The following is a 27,778-nucleotide window of genomic DNA, read 5'->3' as shown; positions in this document are numbered from 1 at the left end:
GAATCATGTCCTTTCCGACATGGGACGAAACTTTTCTCTCGTTGGTTGTCTTCTTTCACTGGTGCCATCTCTCTGTAATATAAAACAGTGGTCAGCCATCATGTTAGCATTCCACCTTCCCTAACATCTCACTACCATCTCCTGTATGTCGTGGTGGAACCGTTCTCCTTGTTCTTCACCGACACAATCAACATTCACAGAGGAAAAAATCAATATGTTAACGTAGCGAATGAAGCTTCACACTCATGTTACATCCTAATTTGATGAAGCTATGTAAAACTGTTTAGCCATTGTTTTATAATTTGGGTGTTTGTGTTGTCCAAAAAGTAGGTCACTATTTCTTTAAACCAAATGCAAGCCGCTTATACCGCCGGATTCCTTGTTCTTTCAAACAAACTGTAATTCATTAAATTTCTGATCTGTGGCCCCGCAAAGACCCCTTCTTTCACTTTCTCATAAGATACTTTGGAAACTTGTTACCAAGTGCTGAAAGCAGTCACCATTTTTTGGAAATGCTTCAGTGCTTCCATTAACCAAAGCTTCACGTGAAGAGGAAGTACCTTGCTTGGTTTCAAAATTGGTTGATTTATCATACTCTGCGAAGTACGTTGGAGAGCTTTTCTTCCGGAACAATTAGTTACCTTCCTATTCTTTTCTTTGGCTCGGCTGTCCCAAGTAACATGAAAACTGCTTTCAAATTTCGATATATTGTTCACTAATGTTTTTCAGAGTTCACATACTTCAACAGAGCTTTGAGGTCTTCATACTGCATGTACTGAACGGGCAACAGGTATTGAGCCAAACAAATTTACATCACGTGAAAGTACACCTTTCAGGCTAGATTTTCAAGAGTTTATAAACAACTCCTATTGACTTGGATCGTAAGTGACGTTAAAGAAATTCAATAACTATCAATATCACAACGAAAAACCGTATGGTCTTCTTCTTTAAAGAATTTTTATAAATCCTTTTCTCTGTTCCTGTACAGTATGAATTCCGTATAGCAGAACATTTTTACATTGACTCTTGGCCCACGTAATTCGCCGTCATCTTTTCTCAGATTCAAGTCGCGAGTTAAATCATTTAGTTCATTTTGACTACACAAGTCTGGTGCAGAATCTCCTTCTGGCTTGTGATCAACACCATCATATCATTGTATTCACTTTCTGAGCTGCTCTTTTATCTCAAAAACTTCAAGATGGTACGTAGCATTCGAACGGGGACAGATTCACTATGCGTAACTGGTCGTAGGGCCAACGAAATAAAAGTGGCTCTGAACACTACGGGGCTTAGCTGTTGTGGTCATCAGTCCTCTAGAACTTTGAACTACTGAAACCTAAATAACCTGAGGACATCACACACATCCATGCCCGAGGCAGGATTCGAACCTGCGACCGTAGCGGTCACGCGGTTCCAGACTGTAGCGCCTACAACCGCACGGCCACTCCGGCCGGCCCCAACGAAATACTAGGGTTTTTTTATGTCCTCCTTACTTTTTGCGTTGTGACCTTCAACATTAACCACATGAGAACAATATCACATGAGAACAATATCACATACATCATCTTACGGCTCTCTCCAAACGATGGGAACTGCGAAAGACACTGATTTCCTCTTCCCATTATTTCACTGTCTCAGTTCCTCAACACATGTATGATATACGTCGTGTGGTACCTAGCTTTTGTCTTGATCACCAAGCCTTACACCAAAGAACGCATAACAGACATATATACGAAATTTTTAACATCCTCTCTTTGGTTAGCAATACGTTTGGGTTATTCAAACACTTGTAGGAACGTATTTCTAAGAAACTGCAAACCTACATAACAACACAGATACACAAAAACTGTATGACATTACAACACTATAACATGTCTACAATTAATTAAATTTTCTCGCCCAAGAGCCAGATGGGTGCGACAAATGTGGCCAAGTGCTCCGTTTTCCTAAACTAATGTGTCCCTTACTTGCAATAAAAATTCTCTGTGTGGGACTCAGCTTTAAATGTAAAATAAGTTTACTTGTTTTATGAAAAGACTGTATGTGATGGAAAAAAACTAACATGATATTTGAAATCAACGTAAAAAGTATTTTAGGAACAGCGAAAACTACGTAGACATCATGTTGCAATGTGAAACTGACGCATAAATAGTTTATGTCTTTACTACTTACTAATTTGTGCATCGATAGTCCACCTCATTATTATCTACTGCATGCGCCCCACGTTTCTCTCTATAAATCTGTCAATTCACAATCACACATTTTCAGGGTTAGGAATCAGTATGGGGCTAGAATAAATTATTTTATACTTTTTAATCCCATTTAAAGAAATGATATGTTGAGAATTCATTTTTATGTAAGTAATTAATGACCGGTGAGTATCTACATTCCGCACGACACTGTACAGAATATGGCGAAGGGTAAATTCTACGAACATTTACTTTTTTTAAACAAATTTCCTACAATAACATTTCTAGAGTATACTGCTACTTCAGTAAACATGTATACTGATATACACCTCTTTCGCATGTTGGAGCTAAGTGTTTCATATTTTTTTCATCGTATTATCCCTAAATAAATTTAGAAACCCTGAAAATCATTCGCAAATTTTCGGTGAAACAGTGCAACTGGAACCTTCAACCCGCACACCACTGACAGCATTTTCTTTGTGAACAACGACGTACTCTTATGGACGACAATGCATTCAGGAGGATGAGGTTACTTTTGGGCTTGGGTTCATAGCTCTGGGATTTCAGATTCTATTTCTAACCTTTCAAACAAACACTGGCATGCAACAAGGAATTATTATACCATGACGTGATTCCTGAAGTTCGCTTGATTTGGTGTGAATAAAATTTCTTAATTCGCAGTACCTCATGAATCTAACCGTCTAAGGTATGCATAATTCAGAGGAGATATAAAGGAGACCAAAAATATTGAATTTAACTGGAACGCTAACTATGAATGAATTCTTCCAGATGCAGAATCTGACGATATTCAAACCGGTATCCTATCATGATCCGCATGTAGCAAAATACGTGTAGTCCCTTCTTATAGTATACAGCAATTTGTGGTGTCAAACGTAGGCAGTTTATAGGATGGCAAATGTCTCTCACAGACTTTAGTCTCAGCTTCTTGGAGAGACCTGCAAGTACAATTCTAAAGGAACTATTGTAATATTAAATGCGTGATAACAAGTGATGATAGTTTCGGATGCGGCAGTAGTTGTATACGTTATTGAATACGAGTAAATCTGCGCTCCTTTTAAGCATGATTATTGACCTCTTAAGTTTTTCCACTGATAGAACGAGCCAGAAACCTGGATCCGTTAGCTTAGCGAACATTAGAGGCGGAATATTTCAGCCAGTATCAGTCTTGTCAGAACAGGAGACCGGTCAAGGCCACTGTTACGGAAAAATACAAACGAGGCTGGCTGGAATGTGCTGACCGCTTTCCGATAAAAATAGAAGGCTCTTTATTTTGAAGACTGTTATTTCGTACAGCAAGAAAAAAAAAATCTGCGTCCGCTACGATATCCCTTGCATTGCACAATACACGAATTAGAATGTGGTGCCACGCAGCACGCAAGTGCTTGATCCTTGAAACTAATACCACAAAGATTTAGATTCAATTTTTTAGATCCAGAAAATTTTCCCATATTCATCTACGGCATTGCACACACACACACACACACACACACACACACACCGGTGTTGGGGACTGATAAATAACTCCTACCTACCTGTGTAACTTTCGCTTGGTATCCGTTTTCATTTTTTTCCGAGAATATTCCAAATTAATGGAAAGCGTTCGAAAATACCGTATAAATGAACATTAAAAATCATAATAATTTTAGTATTTAGCGCTCAAAAATACTCTCAAATGCTCTGAAATGCTCTTAAGTAAATCCAGTTAAGTATTCTACAATACTGTTTACCGCTTTCACTTTTGCTTCATCCAGTAATCGATTTCCGAAACCATACTTACGCATGCCTGTGGCCATTGGCAACAAAGACCATTCTGAGATGGAACGTATCCCCACAACAGCAGGGTAATGGAACATTCCAGAACATTGTCGGACATCCTGGAATATTCTGAAAATTGTGGAACATTTCAGAAAATTCTCTCTGCAACATTCTAGAACTTTCTGGCAGTTTAGGCCATTTCAGCACTCGATTCCCACTTGCATCACCTACTTCCCACAAGAAGTCCACTGCTGTGATGCCCTCTTTAAGCAACTGTATCTTCGAACCGAACGCCTGCAGTTCCAAACCCAAAACTACTTCACAGCTGTAGGACTTCCATACCACATTAGCTCCCTTGGGGACTCAGCGAGGTAACGCAGTAGTTAGTACAATGGACTCGCATTCGGGAGGACGACGGTTCAAACACGCGTCCGCCTATCCTGATTCAAGTTTCCCGTGATTTTACTGAATCGTTAAAGGCAAATGCCGGGATGGTTCTTTTGAAAGGGCATGGCTGATTTCCTCCTCTATCCCTCCCTAATCCGAGCTAATGACCTCATTGCCGACGAGACGTTAAACACGAATCTCCTCCTCTCCCCTTGAGGCTGCGGGGCTGGGTTATAGACTTGCAGCGACACCCACGGACAGACAGCGCTTACAATTTATTATACATACTGCTGATTTAGCACCAAACATTAATTCGCTTTGAAAAACTTGCTACGAAATTAGTGTGGAATGTTCATGACAGCTACCGGTGGCGGGTGCACAGGTAACATCTAGGCCTCTAGGAAATGTTTCGTTTTTCTAGGACCGTTAATATGCGCGGAAGGCTTTTTCGACCAATGTTTTTATGAGTGTGTTCTCCAAGATCCCACCAACGCTATCTATCTTTCCAGACGAGCTGAAAGCATCTCTCATAGTCGCAATTCATCTTGCCAGACGGTTTGAATCAACGGCACTGTACTAGAGGGGCACGGCCGTAAGCAAAGTTCTTTCTTGGTACCAAACTTTCCTGAACCACATTCTCATTGTTACATGTGTGAGACGACCTTGATCGTTGTTCCAAACTTCAATAGTAGGCATCCATGGATACTTGCCTATGTCATTCCCAGTTCATTTACCAACAGTCCGCACGATGGACGACGAATACTACGTATTTTGGCGAAAACGTCAATTGTGTATAGTATATTGAAGTAAAAATTAATATTTTAAAGTACTAGTTGTCCATGGTACAAGTTCGATTTTGGATCCGCCACACTGGGTATGCCAACTGAATCCGATGTAAATATTATCATTTCAGTAGCACTTTCCATAGCCTCACCAACGAAATCTAGATGGATACTTGAAATAGGAACGTAAGATACCAGATGTGTTGTCCGATCAACTTACTATTCCGCACTGGTTTTGGGTGCCATCCGGTATTTTAGAGGTTACGCTGCTCAGAATGCTATGCTCTAAGCAATGCTCCCACGTTTTCAGAAAATTGTAAAATTTTGTACTTCTTTTTTAAATTCACAGCGTCGTACCTTTCTTGAATTTTAGAGATACTGACTTGGAGTGCCATATCATTGTAATACATATATTCCTCTTACAGATAACCTTCGTTCACTCGATTTGGATACTTAGTCTTGGAGATACGATCTGGTTTATCTAGATGCATTGAACACATGAATTCGAAAGTAGTGGGTACACTTCGCGCGAGCGACATCTAGATGCCAGGAATAAATGAGTTGTCCAGGCACAAATTTACATCACTCCGCTTTAAAAAAAAAAGAGACCGCTGTGAATGAGCAGTGATTATTTTTATCTGGGTTAATATAAAGGCTGACATTAATTCGTCAGAAAATTTCGGTGAATTGGGAGCAAACGCTGTTCCACATTCGGCATCGATTTTAAAGACGTTTTGAAGTCGTAAGCAACGCCATTAGTCTGTAGAAGCGATCTATGCCTATTAGCGTAATACTATTTCTTTTGGTGCCCGACGGCAATGAGAGCTATGGATGGTAGTTGTGTAAACGGGCCGGCCGCTGTGGCCAAGCGTTTCTAGGCGCTCCAGTCCGGAACCGCGCGGCTGCTACGGTCGCAGGTTCGAATCCTGCCTCGGGCATGGGTGTGTGTGATGTCCTTAGGTTAGTTAGGTTTAACTAGTTCTAAGTTCTAGGGGACTGATGACCTCAGATGTTAAGTCCCATAGTGCTCAGAGCCATTTGAACCATTTGCGTAAACGGACAATAAACCGTCATCACTTCCGGAAATGTATCCGAGGCCTGCGATAGCTATGAGTGTAGTATTAATAATAACAATGATAATAATAATAATAATAATAATAAATATATATAACGTGTTTAATACAATTAACAATAATAATTTGGTTACATCAACGCTTAGTGCTTCACGTTAATACACAAAGGGCACTCAAAAAGTTTCCATTCGAAGGCTGTACAGTCCAGAATCGGTATGCCAATCAGCCGAAGTCGCCGTGAATATTGAGACAATCATTCCACAAGTTTCATAAAACACCGTGTCCTGATGCCTGAAAAAGTCTGTAACTGCTTGCAGCACATCCTTGTCCGACAAGAATCGTTTACCCTTCTAGGCCTTTATTTAAGGGACCGAAGGTGTGATAATGGCATGGGGAGACATCAGTACTATAGGTCGGGTGCTCGAGTACCTGCCACTTGAGACTGGCCTCCCAGATCGACCGGCGTCTTGTGTGGAATAGCGACTAGCACCGAAATTGAGGCCGCGCGGGATTAGCCGACCGGTCTCAGGCGCTGCAGTCATGGACTGTACGACTGATCCCGGCGGAGGTTCGAGTCCTCCCTCGGGCATGGGTGTGTATGTTTGTCCTTAGGATAATTTAGGTTAAGCAGTGTGTAAGCTTAGGGACTGATGACATTAGTAGTTAAGTCCCTTTGAACGGAAATTGACGCTCCATTCCTCATCGGTGGTTTCCGACTGACATGCTGCCCCATACACATTCTTCATTCCCTGACGGACATCTACCGGTGTTTGTCCTTCGGTAGCCAAGAAAAGAAAAACAGCGCGATGGTCCTGTTTGGACACATCTAGTAATGGCATCGCTATAGTTCACGTTTCCGCATTTACCGCACGCACGGCGGAAAGACACGAATGCCACACTAATCCCTTGACATGTCGGTGCTTATATAACAGCAGCTGAGTCACGCTACGTTGCTGCAACGCCCACAAATGGAAACTTATTGATTGGTCCCTTACAACTTCGTCTGAAAATTTGAGTGTTAAAAGTGTCAAGTAACTGACTTGAGAACAGTACTAGCAAGAATCTCAACTGATGACGATATTTGTCTCGATCGCCATAGATAAATCTTTTTTTTTTCGCTTGCCACACGCGTTTCGGTATCACAATCACAGTTTTACATATTTTTTGGCGACTGGGACAAATGTAATCATGGTCACACACTCCATGAAAGACTACAGCGATGAAATGTGTGCTTGTTGGGCATTTATGGATGTAAAACTGAGATTTGATGAGAGATGATGGGGATAACGAAATGCGTCATCAGAAGTGACAAATAATGAGAAAAAATACTTTTGGTGACCAAGAAAAGTGTAATCATTAGTGCCAAACGTGGTTCCAGCCCCATGAAGGACTTCTTGTTTACGGTGGTGATGAATCTAAACTCTGACAAGGCAATAATTTACACTAGGCTATATTAAATCGAAACGCACGCCCATCGTTCCGCATTATTCTCCCTAGTACTATGACTGTATACTCAGGTCTGCAGTTTAAGGCTACTGGAGTGGTAACTGGGGGACTGCTGTTCCGTTCCGTTATTTTGAACTACGTTCGGTAAAGCCAGTCTATCTGCTATTTTGACCTTGATAGAGTGTCTTTGACCCTCTGTCTGGCCTTGCCCATCTTCCTGTTGTTTACCGGCTCCACCTGTGGACTACAGTTATTGTTGGTAGCGCATATTTTCAGTTTGTAATTGGGTGTCTTTACCGTGCCTTTCAGGCCGAAATACCAACCACGTGGGCAAGTACTCAGGCAAGAGACTGGAAAGTATCATGTCTTAGACATAACTTTTAATTTCCTACTCTCGTGTCCAACTCCGAAGGTTAATTGAGAAGTTTCGAAATTGATACACGTAAAAAATGAGCTTTTTCAGTGAAATGTCCTTTTTTAGGGGGGGGGGGGGGCGGGGACGCGATGGAGATCATAAGCCTCATGACCCCCCCCCCCCCCTCCCCCCGGGCGCCTTGTATCTGCGCATGCTATTCCGCAGGTATCCTTATGCACGCGGCACCATCAGCGCCGAAAATGCAGCGAAGTTACCCACACTGACAGTTGCTGCCCATGTTGTCGATTTGCACGACTCTCAGCTGACCGCGTAACGGTGCGGCGCGCCCGTCCCGCATGTGTGGCACAATGGTAGTAGGCCAGCGCAGCGCGGGCCAACAGTGACGCAGCGTTCCAGCTCCGAACTCTGTTTACGATGCATTCTTTGTGTGCGACGAGGCGCGCTGTGAATCAAGGAGCACTCCCTTAGTGTGACAACTCACCTCTCGCTGCCTGTCGCTTCACCCTTAGCAACACTGAGTCACATTTCCGGCCTCCAGACGTTGCTGCCGCTCAACAATGTGAACAGTTATAACGGGCACTCACACGGATATCTTAATGGCCCATCTTCGTCGCCGCCGTCGTCATCCCACATCCCCATCACTCATTAGGCACTATTCCCCGCACCAGTCCATCCTTTCATCCTTGCGTTCGTCGCCTCACACGACTTGTTCATACCCGATTACACGTGAATCTTTGACGACAACTGGTGCTAGGACATAAAACGGCTAGTAATGTCATGCATAACGTCGCACCTGATGTATTCAAAAAGCTTTACCTGCTCTGTTATGCCACTAAAAAGATCTCTGTAGGAAACTTTCAAGAAGATCAGCGACTAGGACTTTTTTTTTTTTTTTTTTTTTTTTTTTAAATCCATGAATGTCGGTGTTTCCAGCACTTTTCAGGATGAGTCGGACAACATGCTACTTTCCCCCACACACATCTCGTCTATTCAACACGAGAAGAAAATTCGAGAAATTAGAGCCAATACAGGGGCTTACCGACAATCATTCTCCCCACGCACTATTCGCGAGTGAAACTCGGTTGGGAGGATCAGATACTGGTACCAAAAGTACCCTCTGCCGCACACCATTAGATGGCTTGCGGAGTATGATGTACATGTAGAAGAAAAGAAAACATGAAAGACGTCTTAACGTCCTACCTTTCTAGATATACCACCATACTCTACTCCATTTCCTCTTTGTTCATTTAGTAAGTGTAGAAAACAGGGCGCAATATATGATAAGTCTTTGGCGTTCTCAAACAGGACATTTCCAGCGAATGGAAGGAAAACACTTACAGAATTTTCATTCTCCACCTCTAACAGTAGCGAGGGCTGTTCAAATGGTTCAAATGGATCTGAGCAATATGGGACTAACTTCTGGGGTCATCAGTCCCCTAGAACTTAGAACTACTTAAACCTAACTAAACTAAGAGCATCACACACATCCATGCCGGAGGCAGGATTCGAACCTGCGACGGTAGCAGTCGCGCGGTTCCAGACTGTAACGCCTAGAACCGCTCGGCTACTCTGGCCGGCAGAGGGCTGTTCGATTCTGACCCAAAAAAGAGGCAGAGTCTTATCAGACACGTTCCAGGCGAGCTGTTAGTGCTTTAGAGAAAGTTCCAATTCCCAATATTTTATGAGCAAATTTCTAGGGCCGGCATTTGTATTTTAATCAAGGACAACAGCCTGAAAATATCGGTCAGTACCGAGGCATAGGAGCTGTCTGACTCAATTCTGGGGGAATAGGTTCTAGCGTGTGCGTGTGCATGCGTGCGCGTGTGTGTATGTGTGTCTTTGTACGTATATTTGATGGCGGCTATAACAGTAAATTCCACGAGCTTACCGAGTATCCCACCAGATTTGTAACAGATTACAGGACTTCCATGCAGATGGAACTCAACACTTCGCTCTGAACGGAACAAAACCGACAGATGGTAAGGCAATTTCCGGTGCATCCCAAGGAAGTGTGAGAGGACCGTTACTATTTACAATGCATATAAATTATCTACTAGAAAGATTCGAAAGTTTATCAGTCTTTTCGCAGGCGTTGAGGCTCACTATAATTAAGTAGCAACGCCAGAAGACAGTATCGATTTGCAGAATGACCTGCAGAGTATTGGTGAAAGGTGCAGTCTCTGGCAGTTAACCCTGAACGTAAATACACGTAAAATATTGCGCATACATAGGCAAAGGTAGGTGGTATGCAGCACACCTGGTTACTACTTCAGTGAAATCTCGCCGTCCCAGGGCCAGCGAATACTTAACAACGAGTAGCGTCGCCAGGAAGTTAGTACGAAAATTTTGTCTCTTGCATAAGTTGTTTACCATCACGTGATCTATCACCCACAGTCCCTTGAAACATACCGTATCTAGAATCGACAGGTAGCTTTGACAGCCGCCCTATGAAATTCACCCTTAAGGATCTCGTTCTTCTGGATGTAACTTTTGCAAACAGTTCAGCAATCCTACTCGATAGTAGTGCATCCTTGTGTCCTTTTTGATTACACGTAGCATCCCTGATGCGCTTGGCACTGCGATAAGGTCTAAGCAACAACAAAACATCCCTATAGATTGAACTAAATTCCTGGTCTTAATATGGGCTATTCATTACTGGAGTATAGACTCTAGCTGAGAAGCAGTAAACTTTCAATACTTTTGGATGTTGCGGCTCTTTATCTCCAGAGAAACTGTTACGTAAATTCTGCTTTATGCAAGATAAAATTGTTTTATTTTTGTGTCACCCATTCATATTTCAGTATGTCAGTTGGTGCCTCCAATGTATTTATGATTACTAATATCTTTTAAAACTCTGAAGATACTTCGTGCAAGTGAGACAACAATTATAATTCTACAAATAATTCAAATACTGTTTATAAGAACTACTTCAAGATCTGTTATCATCTGACAATAATTTTCACACAGTCAAGAAAAGTCATTAATTCACAGTAGGTAGCATTTTCATGTGGTATTTCTGTACTGGTTACATCAATTTATTCACTAGGTAAACTGGCTCACTAATCCCCGATGTCTGGTTAGAAAAATACGTCGTCGGCAAGACGTAATCTGCCAGAGACGCGAGGACAGCAATATCTGCGACACGATGCGCACAATCTATGCAGCGAGCTGGTCCCAGACACAACAGCAGCTGAGCGTGTGACAAGTTAATGCTCATTCTCGGAGGCGACAATGTGGAGTACGCAGCGCCGTTATTAAACCGGTGTCGTTAGTGTTGCGACACGACTGAGATAAGATAGGGCGGCCTCTGCCTATGAAGCATGTTATCGTCGCGTCGCTGCTTGCAGCCGGAGACTGTCATTAGACGTGGGAAACTGTGTCACGCGTACTTACCGCAAAGTGCCTTCGCTCCATTACCGTAAGGCGGCGCCTTGCAAGATAGAGCTCGACTACACACTATCACGTACCACACTGTAGGGGTGAATTATGACATATTAGTTACACATAGCACAGGAGGGAAATGTTACACAAGGGTATCATCCGGATGGAATCGACGGACGTGATCACGTTAACACAATGGACTCACAAAGGGCGTCCTGAGAAGGAATACCCGAGTTCAAAATTAAATATCTTGAAAACTATTATCGATAGACCCGCGTTTTGGGCACGCTGCACGAATTTTATGCAGAGGTTTCGAAATAGTTCGAAAATTTGCTGACAGATGGTGCTGTAACCGCAATAAACAGTGCGTAAAGGAAGTGTGTCGCAGCTCAAAGCAATGAGTTCCACCACTGAAACGTGAAATGAGGTTAGAGTACAAAAGGAAGAGAGTGAAATCATATACACGAAGGTGACAGAAGTGACGGGATACCTTCTAATATCGTGTCGGGCCTCCGTTTGCCCTGCGTAGTGCAACAACTCGATGTGACATGGACTCAACAAGTCGTTGGAGGTCCCTTGCAGAAATGTTGAGCCGTGCTGCCTCTATAGCCGTATGGAACTGCGAAAGGATTTTGTGTACAAAATGACCTGTCGATTATGTCCCACGAATATTCGACGGGATTCGTGTAAGGTGATCTGGATACTCAATTCATGCGCGAACAATTGTGGCCTGGTGGATTGTTATCGATAAAAATTCCACCGTTGTCTGGGAACATGAATTCCGTAAATGGGTGCAGGTGGTTTCCAATGATCAATGCAAACAAAGCCCAAACCACTATCGAGCCACCACCAGCTTTTACAGTACCTTGTTGACTTCTTGAGTCCAAAGCTTCGTTGGGTCTGCTCCACACTCGACCGCTACCACAAGCTCCTAAGAGCCCAGTTGAGGCATTGCAGGCGAGATTGTGCTGTTTAAGTAGGTCTGTTTGTCCGCCAGAATTTGGAGTCTAGGCTTATTTTACTACTGTCATTACTTCGATACAACTGAACGTCATTAATCCGGTCAAGTTGCGTTCTTAGGTCCCACCGATAATCCGAAACAAACTGCTGTTTGTATTTAGTATCGCTACCAGCCCTAAAAGGGTGTACAGGGTGAACATTAATAAAACCGACAAACTGCAGGGACGTATTCCTGGCTGGAGATGGAGGAAGAAAGGTCCAATGATCATGTGTCCGTAGATGTACCATTGCCACGGTAGATGGCGCTGACGAATGAAGTTCCTTTGACCACGTGCCGTGTGTTCCTTGTGTGTTGCAGGCTGTGTGATTAACGCAGCGTACTGTAAGCAGCAGGATAGTTCGACAGTAAAGAGGACTGGTGACGGAAGTCCTTTAGTAGGGATAGTATGGTGCAAAAGCCATTTACTAACTCCTTCACTTAGAGGGGAATCCGGTGCTGATAATCCTTGCGCCCGTTGCAGGTCATGCAGGATACACACAACCGTACTTTGGCTTACACCTTGTTGGCGGGCTACTTGCCTGGAGCTTGTACAAGGTTTCGTCCCAATATCCAATAGAACCCGATCCTCCAAATCTGGTAAACGCACAGTCTGCCATCTCCCTGCACATTCGTCTATCTGAATTGACCCATGATCACACAATCACCAAAAAAGAGTTTGAAATGTTGCTTGATGTGGTTGGTGTCTGTGAGGGTACTTGTTTTGGTACGGCTGTGCTGCCTATCGACCGTTCCCATCTGCCTGGCAGTGCAAAAACACCATCTCGTCCAGTTCCCGACATGAATACCGAACCATTCCGCTGCTTACAGCACGCTGCGTGAACCAAACAGCCTGCAACACACAAGGAACACGCGGCAATTTGTGAGAGCACCTCTCATTCGTCGGCGCCATCTACTGTGGCAACGATACATTTCCGGACACATGTTCGAAGGACCTGTTTTTTTTTCTCCATTTCCAGTCAGCAATCCGCCCCTCCTGTTTATCAGTTTTATTAAAGTTAACCCAGTATAAAGGACATGACCAACGTCCTATGCTGAGTGATCACAGAAGCACACAAAGATGTTGCGTACCAGCGGACGATAGTGTTGTCAGCATCTGACAGAGTTCCAAATGGGGCCTCATTGTGGGACTCCTTTAACCAGCATGTCAAACTGTGCAGTATCTAGATTTGTGGGAGATTCTGATGTGACAGGGGCCCAATGCTGGACTGTACGGAAACTTGAGGCCTGGCATACTAGCCGTCAAGCTTCCACTCAACCACGGCTGACCACCACAAGGGAGAATCGCCGCACTGGGCACCAAGCACACCACACCACCATCACATCTGAGCCTGCCGTAACAAAACAAGTAAAGGACACCCTGCATCATTCCGTTCCACTGGTCGGAGACTAGCAGCAGCTGGACTGGGAATAACCATCTCATGCGTAGGCTATAGCTAACACCAAAACGGAAACGACTGTGTTTGGATTGGAGCCGTGAAGGCATGCACGGACTGCTGATGAATGGTCCTGCATTGCTTTCAGCGATCAGTCGCGTTTCGGCACCACCCCGCACAACCATACTCGGCGAGTACTGTAGCTATATGGAGAGACGTCGCTATCTTCCAATGTATTGAGGAGGCACAGCTTTGTCATTCTTGGCGTCATGGTGTGGGGATCGTCTGGCATGATTTCAGGCTCGTGTTGACAGACGGTACTCTGCTGGAACAACGGATATTCTGTGTCCTCGTGTGTTACCTCTCACGCGACATTATTGTCACGCCATTTTTCAACAGGTGCTCGCCCACACATAGCATGTGTCTCTATGTACTATCTGCGTGATGTTGAACATTTATGGACCAACTTTACACAGGTGACGGTACAATGATCATGTGACGCCGTTCCCAACCGAATCAGTGCATACGTCTGGGCCAGAGGGTGCGCGGCGTGCAACGTCATACTGATAAGTGGACTCATACTGCCAAGTTATTTCTAAATTTGACTCGCTGTTGTAATTACTGAAATTGTATCACATACCCTCTGAACCCGTAAAGTTTTATTTAGTTTCCTCTTCCCTTTCTGGTTGTTTCACTTTTTGTCGTTCAGTGTATTTATTTCCTATATACAGACAAATTAACGTAAATGCTGACAGGCGTCATCATCATCATCATCATCATCATCATTTAAGACTAATTATGCCTTTCAGCGTTCAGTCTGGAGCATAGTCCCCCTTATAAAATTCCTCCATGATCCCCTATTCAGTGCTAACATTGGTGCCTCTTCTGATGTTAAGCCTATTACTTCAAAATCATTCTTAACGAAATCCAAGTACCTTCTCCATGGTCTTCCCCGACTACTCCTACCCTCTACTGCTGAACCCATGAGTCTCTGGGGTAACCTTGCTTCTCCCATGCGTGTAACATGACCCCACCATCTAAGCCTGTTCGCCCTGACTGCTACATCTATAGAGTTAATTCCCAGTTTTTCTTTGATTTCCTCATTGTGGACACCCTTCTGCCATTGTTCCCATCGAAAAAAAAAACACCCAGTGAGTTTTACACGCTCTAATAACCCGTACGTTTCCCTTGAGCTACTCATGTGCAGCACAATCACGCGGGCACTTCACCAGCGTAAATTCAACCGAAGTTATTTCTGTCTGGTGATCCAGATAAATCCTTACTTTGCCACGCTACTTTCTTATTTCTGTATGCGTCATAATGCCTTCAGACCAAGCAACAGCTTCGTCAGCTAATCCATGACAACTGTCTTCAGACAAACAGAGAGCGTCTACGTAAAAACAGATAATTTCGTCTTGTCCTCGGTAATTTTGCCAATGTGCACGCATTGAAGTTCCACCAGCAAATTAACGGCAAGATTTCGAATAATTCTCTTATATCCACACTGTCCAGTGCATCTTACTTCTTGTCCACGGACACTGCCACCTTCTTTCTCTTTGATGTCATTTTACACTCCCATCAAACGGGGCAAAACAGTACTGCACAACTCTTATCTTGCTAAGTGACAAAGTGAGAAGATCCGTGTATGGCCTTTGTCTGAATTTAATTTTAATATACTATCTTTGTGCACTGTTGGCAAACGGCCTTGCCGAACTGTTGACATCAGTGCCCGTCAGACCACCGTACTTAAGCGCTGTCGGCCTCGGTTAGCACTTACATGGGTCACCGTTCGGGTCTACCGAGCGCTGTTTGTAAACCGGGCACACTCAGTCCTTATGAGGCTCCTGTCACGAAACTGACAACGGCCGGAAGAGCGATATGCACACCACATGTCCCTCCATAGCAGCATTCACTGACTCCTATCGGCTGAGGATAACACAGAGGTCGATAGATACTGTTGGAGCTCCCACGGCCTCTTCGGACGGAGTTTTGTGCATTGTTGTCGGCACTTCTAAAAACCCGATCACAGGAACTGGAGGTCCGGATTTCTGGGGACCGGATAAACGAGATTCTACATTACTATATCGGTAAAACAATCAAGTTACGATTGAACAGCGCTACCGAGCCCCGAAGACAAGTAACAGAAATTTCTTTTTCCTTTTTCGATCTCTAGAAATTGCTTAGTTCACAACTCGAGGATACCACTGCAATGAGAATTAGCGATTTCACTAAAGTAATCTAAGTCAGAAAAACAAATACTAAGTAAACTTTTAGAACCTTTGCATCAGTAACAAAAGGTGGAGTATCGGTGGATAAAGCATTAGGAATCCAACATAAACCGCGTTTTTGCAAGTTGTCGGTATGCTATCCGGCGCTTGTATGCAACAAGAATTACTAACCATGAACGAAAGTTGGCATTCATGTGCGCGGATCTTCGTAATGCCTAATATATGCTATGAAGAAAGGGTCGTATGTACTGTAGTGATGGACGCCGGCTTATTGAGATGCTTCCCTTCCTGATGTGCCGCTCTTGGAATGAGGAAAAGCACGCGCTGGAGTACAAACAACAGATTAAGCCGCCGCGGCGGTTGAAAGAATGTCCGGTTGTGTAAGCAGCTTGGGGCTACCGGCACGGCTGCAGGGCAACCTTGAGACTGCCGAAGATCCTTAAATGCCATAAATAATGACGGCGGATGTCTGTTATAAAAAAACAATAAAACAAAATCCTGTTCCTCTTCCTGGAGCTCCGACCGGAAAAAGTCATCCTTAATGGTGGTGAGCGCGTATAACGTAAACTAGTCAGCGCAAGGTATCTGCCGCTAAGTGGCGTAACTGCGAACATCCTTCCTTCTAAACGAAAGAGCGTGGACTTCCGTAACACTGCCGCGCGGGATTAACCGTGCGGTCTGGCGCTGCAGTCATGGACTGTGCGGCTGGTCCCGGCGGAGGTTCGAGTCCTCCCTCGGGCATGGGTGTGTGTGTTTGACCTTAGGATAATTTAGGTTAAGTAGTGTGTAAGCTTAGGTACTGATGACCTTAGCAATTAAGTCCCATAAGATTTCACACACATTTGAACTTCGAACTTCCGTAACATACGCTGAAACTGGAGCAGACCAAAGTGAAGTAGCGATTAGAGATCGTAAATAAATGCAAACGGTGCGAAGAGCCACTAAATCTTTTAATAAAATTAGAAGTTCCACATATCTGTGCTGATAAACTGAAGTACACTCACGAAATAAGGGGATATGGAGTGTCACATGGACACCAGTTTCCAAAATATCCCTTGTGGTGGGATGTGGCCGATTCCGTCAAATAAATTAAAGACGTTGCATCCGCTAGAAAATGCCATTACGGTCAAGAAAGAGACGCTAAAAGCGCTATAGATTGGAAGACGTGACAGTCACCTTGTTGTTGGTACTTCAAACAACTTCCACCATACGCGTGCATTAGTCAGATCGAACATTAAAATAGTAAAGATAAGGGCGAATTTCAAATCTTCGAGAAAAGCGTATTGGAAACAAATTCTTCGTCTGCGATTTTTAAAAAGGTTACGTACATTGTAGAGATATATACTGCTCAAAATAATTAGGGGAACATGACTTTAGGCGTCTGACGTACTCAGTTAAACAATAACTGCGGACTGGGTATCTTTCCAAATTATACCTTTATCTTTCATGAATTAAGTACACAACAAAACATCACTACATCCTCGATAATTTACATAAAAAGAACTGAAATGACCGACTGGTTGCAAGATCCCCTCGCTTCTAAACTGATACTGTTATTACTCAGCTTAGCCGCGAGTCACTAGAGGTATATGTGACGTACAGTATAACTGGTCAGCATTTCCACGAGTGTTGGAGTGTAAGTCGGACCTTCCTTGATCCGCCTTGTTGGGTCGTATCGTTGGATTTCCTCCTATCTGCGCGGTGCAGCTCTCGTAAATGTCGTCCCGTGCAGATTCTTCATTGGCGCATTGGATGTCTCTGTCGATGGAAGCTAATTATCTGAAATTGCTGTCGATTAACTTTTGGTACCTATTTACTCGAAATTAACATTCAGACTGCCGTAATATCACTTTTATTCCTATTAGATCAATAAGGAAACACTCATGTCACAAACTACATGTAACCGAGAGCATGGCTACCATCGAACAAGACAGGAAGAGCTCTTAACGCCGACTGCCGACTCTGGCGTGCAATCCGTATCTGTTACTAGTTTCGTCACAGTTTGTGGATTTCCGATCAAGTTCGTACTTACTAAAATATACATTTGTTAATGAGCGGGTGTGGATTTTACGAGGCAAAATTATGATAAATAGTTTTAATCGTCCAGAGTCTCCTCCAAGTATTCATGTTATCATAAATGACTTTAATAATTAAATATAAATAAACAAAATCGGTGACTTTCGCGCCAAGATGGCGGTACTTCCCGTCATGTATATTTCCCAGGCTGGCGCTTGTTGCTACGGTCCAGCGCAGAGCCCAACCCCAGTACGCGCGACATATGGTCGCTTCGTCACCTAGCCCGCCAGAGTGGGAAATGCTCATCGACTCATGGCCGGCTACGGACTACAGCGCTTCCTAACTACCGTGAATACATTAATAAGAGACAATAATTTACTAAAACTGGTAAAAACGTCTTCCTCACGTAAGAGGCACCTTACATGGTGTCGGAAACAAAGTGTAAACAATCGTTCATCCCCTCTGACTGGTTGAATTTCACATACGCCCTCCATGACAATTTATCACCGCCTGACATTTACGTGGCACGCTCCATATGGACGTCAACGTCTGGTAAGCGTTCCCTATTTTCTATTGGAGCACATGAGAATTCTTGGAGAGTCTATGGTGGAACAGGACGACGACGAACACGTCTGTCAACATTGTCCCACGTATGCACGATAGAGTTTAGGTCGGGACTCACCGCTGGCCATTCCATTACTGCAACGTCCAGGCGTCACCGGACATCCCTGGTCGCGCCCCCCACACGGGCCCTGGCATTGTCGTGCATACTAAGGAATTCAGGGTCACCAGCGATGCAGTAGCCGCCACCGTCCAACAGGATCTGATCGACGTTATGGCTCGCGGTAAAGTGATCACGGAGAACACTGACGCCTCCCCACACAGTAACAGAATCTTGGACGAACCTGTGTATTTCCTAGGTACCGCTCACTACCTCTTTCGCGTGCTGATAACACGAAACCGTACCATCTCCGTATTCCTCAAAGTTATCACTCAACATCTGACGCTTTTTACACCCTTTATATACACCCTACCAAACCTGGTAACAACACTAAATACATACACCACTAATTCACTGCGGTGGCACTTCTACCTGCCTTATTGCAACTCTAAATCAATTACATATCCGGTGAGGCCGTCTAAGTGTACGAAGTTACATTGACATCCTGCCATGTCTTCTGAGTAATTCACTTTTTTGTCAGGTGGTATATGCTCCAAAGCTTACTGTGTGAACGATGCTGCACTGCGAGCACTAGAAAAACGTTTACAAAAACAATGTAGAAAACGCCGTAAGTATCACTGATTGCAAGTATATTCACGTCACTCCGCTGTGTCTCAGCATCTAATATGAAGGGAAAAAAACGTCAAAATAAATATAGCTTTAACCTAAGAACAGAGTGACCTCGTCTGTATCAATCAGACAAGCGTTTCCCACTACATTCCTCGACGCCATACTGCCGTAATAAATCCTTATCAGCTTGAGTCGTCGGCTGCCTAACAAATTTATGCTCTTTGAGTGTCACGGAGGTCATTCTGAATTAGCCTCTTAACATTCTGCATGTTCACCTCAATTTCTGCTGTCAAAGGTTGTCCAAATCTTTCTTTGTCACGCAAGGCAGACTTCACGGCCTCGCCATCATTAAAATTACTGGAGCAAGAACACTCAGCGGTCACCCGAACACATTCATCACAAACAGCTAGCGTTCCCTGCTGATATTCCTTTGGGGAGGCACCTCCTGCTGTCAAGATTCAATGACAGCACATTCCTCTACTCGCACTGACCTATCATATGCGTACGGTTTCATTCCTGACAACCTACAACGTAACCGTTAACTGCTGAAGCTTCCTGCCAACTGGAGCAGCAGAGGAGAGTCTACTGAACAGCGCAGATCCTGCCACAATGCAGTGCTACCATCTACTGACAAATTGCGAAGATGGAGGCATTACTCTTCATTCAACCATTTCAGATACAAATGTTGTCTCCAAAGCTGCGCAAAGACCTTTAGTAACAAGACAAATATCGCCCTAAACTAAATATCCTAACATACACCAAAAATACTTTGGCCAGTAGAAATCTTCAATTAGTCGGTGACCGACATGCTTTCAAATGGTTCAAATGGCTCTGACCACTATGGGACTTAACTTCTGAGGTCATTAGTCCTATATAACTTAGAACTACTTAAACCTAACTAACCTAAGGACATCACACACATCCATGCCCGAAGCAGGACAGCAGACTGCAGCGCCTAGAACCGCACGGCCACTTCGGCCGCCGACATGCTTTCAATTTACTTATAAGAAAAGATAAGAGTAAAGCAATATTAGACGATGGATTTCTTGTAGGTGGTACGGACAGACAGGCTTGTGGGGCAATTCTGAAGACATTTTCCGAAGACGCTCTTGAGCAGCTACTTCGTCAGCCTGTACGCAGTGGAGATATTTTAAACCTTGCAGCTACAGACAAGCCTGACCTTAGCAAAAGGGTCAGTATGAAGACGGGGATCATGGTATCATAACAATGCAGATTATTAAAGTTAATACATCTATCAACAAGGCTCGTACAGTTTTTCGTGCAGATAAGCAGTTGGTAGCTTCCCACTTAGACAATAATAATGAGCGTATGGCATTGGTGGCCGCTGCTTCTTTAACGCCACTACGGCGACTTGCGAGTGAATGAGGATGAAATGATGATGAAAGACACACACCCAGTCACCTCGAGGTAGAGAAAATCCACGACCCCGCCGGGAATCGAACCCGGGACCCCGTGCGACCCAGTGCGTGGACACTTAAACAATGAACGGACATCGCTTGGTTACGGTATGATGGACGTAGAGATATTACGTACAACGTTTGAGTTTACTGTAAATCGCTGTGGAGAATAATGTGCCGGGGAGGTGGATTAAGGAAGGAAAAATTTAATAACGAATTTGGAAAATGCTGAGCAAACAGAGATTGTTGAACTCCAACATCAAAACAGAAAGCAGAAATGTCTACAAGCAAAAGTTAGAAGAAATTCGTGCGTTTATAAAAAGATGGATGCGCGAAGCATGCAATATGATCAAATGTGTGTGAAATCTTATGGGACTTAACTGCTAAGGTCATCAGTCCCTAAGCTAACACACTACTTAACCTAAATTATCCTAAGGACAAACACACACACACCCATGCCCGAGGGAGGTCTAGAACCTTCGTCAGGACCAGCCGCACAGTCCATGAATGCGCCGCCTCAGACCGCTCGGCAAATCGCGCGCGGCGAAGCATGCAACAACTTCACTGCACAGCGAAAGATCTTGCCAAGAAAGTAGTAGTGCGTAAATTCACTAAGAGGGTGGATTCTATCCGTTCACTCGTCTGCTAGTCTGGTATGGCAATAGAAGACAGTAAAAGTACAGATGAAGTTTTAAATTTCGTCTTTACGAAATCATTCACGCGAAAGGATCGTTTGGGGGACATATTAATAGGCGTCCCTAACATCGAGAACCAAATGGAGGAAGTGAAAAAGTCAGTCGCCAGGTCTGGATCGAATCCGAACTTGGCTTTACAGACAGCATTCTTCGACATTGGTGTCTTACGTAGCTTGCGTTTACCGTGCACCTCTCGCCCAGGGGGGAGTCGCAAGCGACTGAATAAAAATGCAGGTGACTCCTGTATATATGAAGAGTAAAGGAAAGGACCCACAAAATTACGGACCATTATCCCTAAGATACATTTCTTGCAAAATTCTGGAAGACATTCAGAGTTCGAATATAACGGAATTCCTTGAGGCGGAAGCGCTTCTGTTCACAAATTAGCATGGCTTTAGAAAACATCGCTCGTGCGAAACTCAGTTTGTCCTTTTCTCGTACGATATCCTGCGAACCATGGATGAAGATCAACAGGCATATTCGTTATACCTAGATTTCCGGCAAGCGTCTCACAAAGTGCCCCACTACAGAGTATTCACGAAAGTCCGAGATTGCGGATTAAGTTCCCAGATAAGTAGGAAGGTCGAAGACTTCTTAAATAATAGATCGCAATTCGTCGATCACTTAGACAAGTGTTCATCAAAGTTAGGATCGCCCCAGGAAACTGTGGTAGATCCATTCTTGTTCTCTACATACGGACAGGGTGAGCATAATCTGCGACTGTTTGTTCATGACGCGCTATAATATACGCGAATGTATCATCGTTGGGTGACTGTAGCTGGGTGCAGGATGCCTTAGAGGGAATTGCTATACGGAGAGGTGAATGGGAGCATGATCTAAATGTAGCAGAATGTAAGTTAATGAGATGAATAAGAAAAACAATCCTTTAATGATCGAATACAGACAGTATTAGACATGCGATACTTCACACAGTCACGTCGATCAAATATCTAGGCGTAACGTTACAAAGCGATATTAAGTGGAACGAACACGCAAGAACGCTGGAAGGAAAGGCGAATGGTCGACTTCGGTTTATTGGAAGAGTTCTAGGAAAGCACAGTACATCTACAAAGGAGACTGCGTGTATAAAACTTGCGCTATCCATTCTTCAGCAATGCTCGAGTTATTGGGACACCCACCACGCTGTATTAAATGAAGACGTCGAACCAATTACGAAAAGAGCTGCTAGATTTGTTACCGCCAGCTTCGATCAATACTTCGCTAACTCAAACTTTAATCTCTGGAGGGACGACGACGTTCTTTTCGAGGAACACTGTTGAGAAAGTTTAGAGAACAGGCGCCACCAGGACAAGATAAGAATAATTAGGGCTAATACGGACTCATGCTGACAATTTTCCCCCCGCTCCATTCGCGTTTGGAAAACGAAAGCAAACGATTAGTAGTGATGCAATATATCCTCGGCCATAGACAGTGTGGCCATACACATGTAGATATAGGGCGTCGTTCGAGAACAGACGAGAACACCTCGGACTAACGCTTGATCGCCAACCAACATGGAAACCCCACCATTCAACAGAAAGTCCATTACAGACTAAAACTAGGCTACTAACCGGACGAACAGGAGGTCTACACCCGTATAAACCCGTAATTTACAGGAACGTTTTTTATGAAAATGTATCATGGATTTACGCTCCTCCAAATTTCTATCAAGCCTTACACTATCCTAGAACGCCAAACAGTGCGCCTAGCCTTTTGGATCAGCTTACTTTCAAATGTTCAAATGTGCGTGAAATCTTATGGGACTTAACTGCTAAGGTCATCAGTCCCTATCAGTCCCTAAGCTTACACACTACTTAACCTAAATCATCCTAAGGACAAACACACACACCCATGCCCGAGGGAGGATTCGAACCTCCGCCGGGACCAGCCGCACAGTCCATGACTGTAGCGCCCAAGACCGCTCGGCTAATCCCGCGCGGCTAGCTTACTTTCCCCTACACGAATCCTGTATCAGGTTATAAAGTTCCCCACCATTCTCGCCAACGGATATTCTTCATTACCAGCAGACCTGAGACACTACCCACACTTCAGCCCCCCACCCCTCCCCCACCCGCTCTGTTATCGTGGTACTCAGCCGCGCACTTACCACCACATTCCCCTAATACTACACCTCCACGTTCTCTACGTCTTCTCCGCAAAGAAACTTCAATCGCCTGCCCTTGCCTGACCATGAAATTCGCCCATACGTTAGACCCGTCCTGCCGTACCAGTAGAACCCAGCCCTCCTCACGATTCACCTCTACTCACATCCTAAGGCTCGGTTCGGAACCTCATGCCTTATTATCCTCTTAAATTCCTGTCACCAACAGGCACTCACATAAAATCCATATCAGCGATTCTCAACCTGTGGGGTTGCGCCCCGCAAGGGGCCGTGGAAATACTAAATAGGAGGTGTGAGTTTATTCAAAAGAAAAAAAAAAGTGAATTGAAAAACTGATTAATTCACCGAAAAGAAAACAAAATCCATTCTGGCATGATAAAAAATTAAAACTCACATTTATGTTGATAATAATGCACTTGTAAATAAGGGCTGTATCAATAGTGTACGATGCATTTAATTTTCAAGTACTAAATTAATAACGAGGTCAGTTATTATTAATGACTCCTTTGGGTTCAGGTTGAAGAGCAAAGTTTTTGGAAACTTTTCGCGCGCAACCTCTAAGACAGAGAGCAACAGAGGGCTTTCCATTCTGGTTTTGTCAATGTAGCTGATCCGTGTTGCGAAATAACAATAAAGTCTTGGTAATTCGTAACGTTTGTACCTTCGCAGCTTTGCCGACAAAACACTCAAAATGCATTATACATCCAGAATGAGATTTTCACTCTGCAGCGGAGTGTGCGCTGATATGAAACTTCGTGGCAGATTAAAACTGTGTACCGGGCCGAGACTCGAACTCGGGACCTTTGCCTTTCGCGGGCAAGTGCTCTACCAACTGAGCTACCCAAGCACGACTCACGCCCCGTCCTCACAGCTTTACTTAGCTTTACTTCTGCCAGTACCTAGTCTCCTACCTTCCAAACTTTACAGAAGCTCTCCTGCGAACCTTTACATTATACATGTTATTATTGAACAAGGAAAGAGGGGAGAAGGAGCTATGAAAATTGTTATTGCAACTGGGGACGTGAATACTGAAATATTGAGAAACACTGATCCGTACTAAACTATACCCGGAAAACATACAAACTCTATAAGTCTGGAAGTCTACGGAAACCCATCATTTCACTCGCCTCTCTGCAAATATTTTAAACAATCAGCAGATCAGCGTTTCGCCTTTTAAGGAACTCAACTCGTCATTTGTTTTATTTTTGGAATTTTTTTCTTTTTTTTTTTTTAAGTTTGTCAAAACTTTGACTGAAGAGCAGCGAAATATAACCTCGGACAGCCCCCCTTCCCCTTCTTCCACCCGTGTCGGTCAAGGTTCGAAGTATCACAAATAAATAAATAAAAAAAAATCGTTGGAGACTTCAAAAAACCGTTTCCAACCTCTCTGCTGCAACTTTTCATTGTCACGTCGCACTGTTGCAAACAGCGCCCGCCGCCTTGGCAGAGTCAGTCTCAATTATCAGCATGAGAATGTACTGTAGCTTTATCTCCAGACGTCCCTGAACTACTGCCGAGAGCATTTGGCGTATTTTAATCGAAAGCTAACTCCCATCACTATTGCGTAATCCCACCCGAGAGATAAAAAGGCATGGTACGACAGCCTCTAAAACAATACAAACTTATCTGCTATATCTACTCACTGAGCGGAATTTTAATTCACGCTAAGATGTTTTTCCCGTGATAATGCTGGTTAATGGCAACTCTTAATGCGCGATTGTTAATGCTGAGCAGGCTCCCGGGAAGGGGGCGGCGGCGATTCGCGAAACGCGCGCCACACGCTCAGGCACTGGCAGCCAGAATGGGGGCGATCGTTCTGCCCGCTGGCTTCGCACTACTGCCCGGGAAATTGCAGAGCGGCCCGAAAACACGACTGCACGGCGAGCGAGCCGGCGAGCAATTACAAGCGCACGCCCAAAAATGCGGCTAGTATGCGGCGGAAACCGGTTTACTCAGCGCGCCGTCGGATGAAATAGCTGTCTGCAGACATTTAAATCCTTTCCGCGGTGCGCTATTAGTCAAGAGAACCGAGAATAAGCCGAGGAGTTTGGTGGACTAACAGCACAGACGATCCGGAAGCTGTAGCGGGCTTTAAACTACGTCACTGCCCTTTTTTTTTTGGATTATTCTTTGTCAGGCGGATAAGAGGGGAAAGACTTTGCGGAAAGAAGGCCAACAGAATAATTTCTTTTAAAGCCATTAATTTTTTCCTTACTTACACAAAACGTTGTCAGTGCCCAATTACTCAATTAATTAATAGCACACCTGCCTGAATTCCATATATCATAATTTGGTTCATCTCAGGAATGACATACACTCCTGGAAATTGAAATAAGAACACCGTGAATTCATTGTCCCAGGAAGGGGAAACTTTATTGACACATTCCTGGGGTCAGGTACATCATATGATCACACTGACAGAACCACAGGCAAATGGACACAGGCAACAGAGCATGCACAATGTCGGCACTAGTACAGTGTATATCCACCTTTCGCAGCAATGCAGGCTGCTATTCTCCCATGGAGACGATCGTGGAGATGCTGGATGTAGTCCTGTGGAACGGCTTGTCATGCCATTTTCACCTGGCGCCTCAGTTGGACCAGCGTTCGTGCTGGACGTGCAGACCGCGTGAGACGACGCTTCATCCAGTCCCAAACATGCTCAATGGGGGACAGATCCGGCGATCTTGCTGGCCAGGGTAGTTGACTTACACCTTCTAGAGCACATTGGGTGGCACGGGATACATGCGGACGTGCATTGTCCTGTTGGAACAGCAAGTCCCCTTGCCGGTGTAGGAATGGTAGAACGATGGGTTCGATGACGGTTTGGATGTACCGTGCACTATTCAGTGTCCCCTCGACGATCGCCAGAGGTGTACGGCCAGTGTAGGAGATCGCTCCCCACACCATGATGCCGGGTGTTGGCCCTGTGTGCCTCGGTCGTATGCAGTCCTGATTGTGGCGCTCACCTGCACGGCACCAAACACGCATACGACCATCATTGGCAGCAAGGCAGAAGCGACTCTCATCGCTGAAGACGACACGTCTCCATTCGTCCCTCCATTCACGCCTGTCGCGACACCACTGGAGGCGGGCTGCACGATGTTGGGGCGTGAGCGGAAGACGGCCTAACGGTGTGCGGGACCGTAGCCCAGCTTCATGGAGACGGTTGCGAATGGTCCTCGCCGATACCCCAGGAGCAACAGTGTCCCTAATTTGCTGGGAAGTGGCGGTGCGGTCCCCTACGGCACTGCGTAGGATCCTACGGTCTTGGCGTTCATCCGTGCGTCGCTGCGGTCCGGTCCCAGGTCGACGGGCACGTGCACCTTCCGCCGACCACTGGCGACAACATCGATGTACTGTGGAGACCTCACGCCCCACGTGTTGAGCAATTCGGCGGTACGTCCACCCGGCCTCCCGCATGCCCACTATACGCCCTCACTCAAAGTCCGTCAACTGCACATACGGTTCACGTCCACGCTGTCGCGGCATGCTACCAGTGTTAAAGACTGCGATGGAGCTCCGTATGCCACGGCAAACTGGCTGACACTGACGGCGGCGGTGCACAAATGCTGCGCAGCTAGCGCCATTCGACGGCCAACACCGCGGTTCCTGGTGTGTCCGCTGTGCCGTGCGTGTGATCATTGCTTGTACAGCCCTCTCGCAGTGTCCGGAGCAAGTATGGTGGGTCTGACACACCGGTGTCAATGTGTTCTTTTTTCCATTTCCAGGAGTGTATTTTATTACGACCACATTACTTACGCAGCAAAACCGATCGAAACGTATAAATACAAGGTCTGGTCACACTAATGTGATCACCGCCTATGTTCGACATCATCGTGCAATAACCATTCACAGACGGCATGTGGCAGCAATAGCAGGGAAGGGTATGTAATGAGTTCTAGGGAGACGGGGGTTAAACATTGCGGTCGTTGTCGTAATGCGGAACCGGAGCGATTTATATGACATCCAATAGGGAATGATGATGGCTTTCAGAGGACCCGCCAAGTTAGCCTAGAGCACTAATGCGCTGCTTCCTGGACTCGGGAAGGCGCGCTGGCCCCGTATCGAATCCGCCCGGCGGCTTAACGACGGAGGCCGGTGTGCCGGCCAGCCTGGATGTGGTTTTTAGGCGGTTTCCCACAACCCACTAGGTGAATACTGCGATGGTCCCCACGTCCCGCCTCAGTTACACGGCTCGCAG

General features: G+C 44.9%; 1 protein-coding gene and 1 non-coding gene across 2 annotated transcripts in view; both read right to left on the bottom strand.

Annotated features, from left to right (window-relative positions):
* Positions 1 to 27,778, bottom strand: part of LOC126354033 (tRNA dimethylallyltransferase) — a 1,733,584-nt gene that overhangs the window by 1,037,706 nt on the left and 668,100 nt on the right. The gene's annotated exons all lie outside the window — the stretch shown is intronic.
* On the bottom strand, positions 24,348 to 24,422 carry Trnas-cga (transfer RNA serine (anticodon CGA)). The gene has a single exon. It is a non-coding gene; the product is annotated as a tRNA-Ser (tRNA).

The sequence above is a fragment of the Schistocerca gregaria genome, chromosome 3 (assembly GCF_023897955.1).
Source record: "Schistocerca gregaria isolate iqSchGreg1 chromosome 3, iqSchGreg1.2, whole genome shotgun sequence".
NCBI lineage: Eukaryota > Metazoa > Arthropoda > Insecta > Orthoptera > Acrididae > Schistocerca > Schistocerca gregaria.
This window is presented reverse-complemented; position numbering and strand designations above follow the sequence as displayed.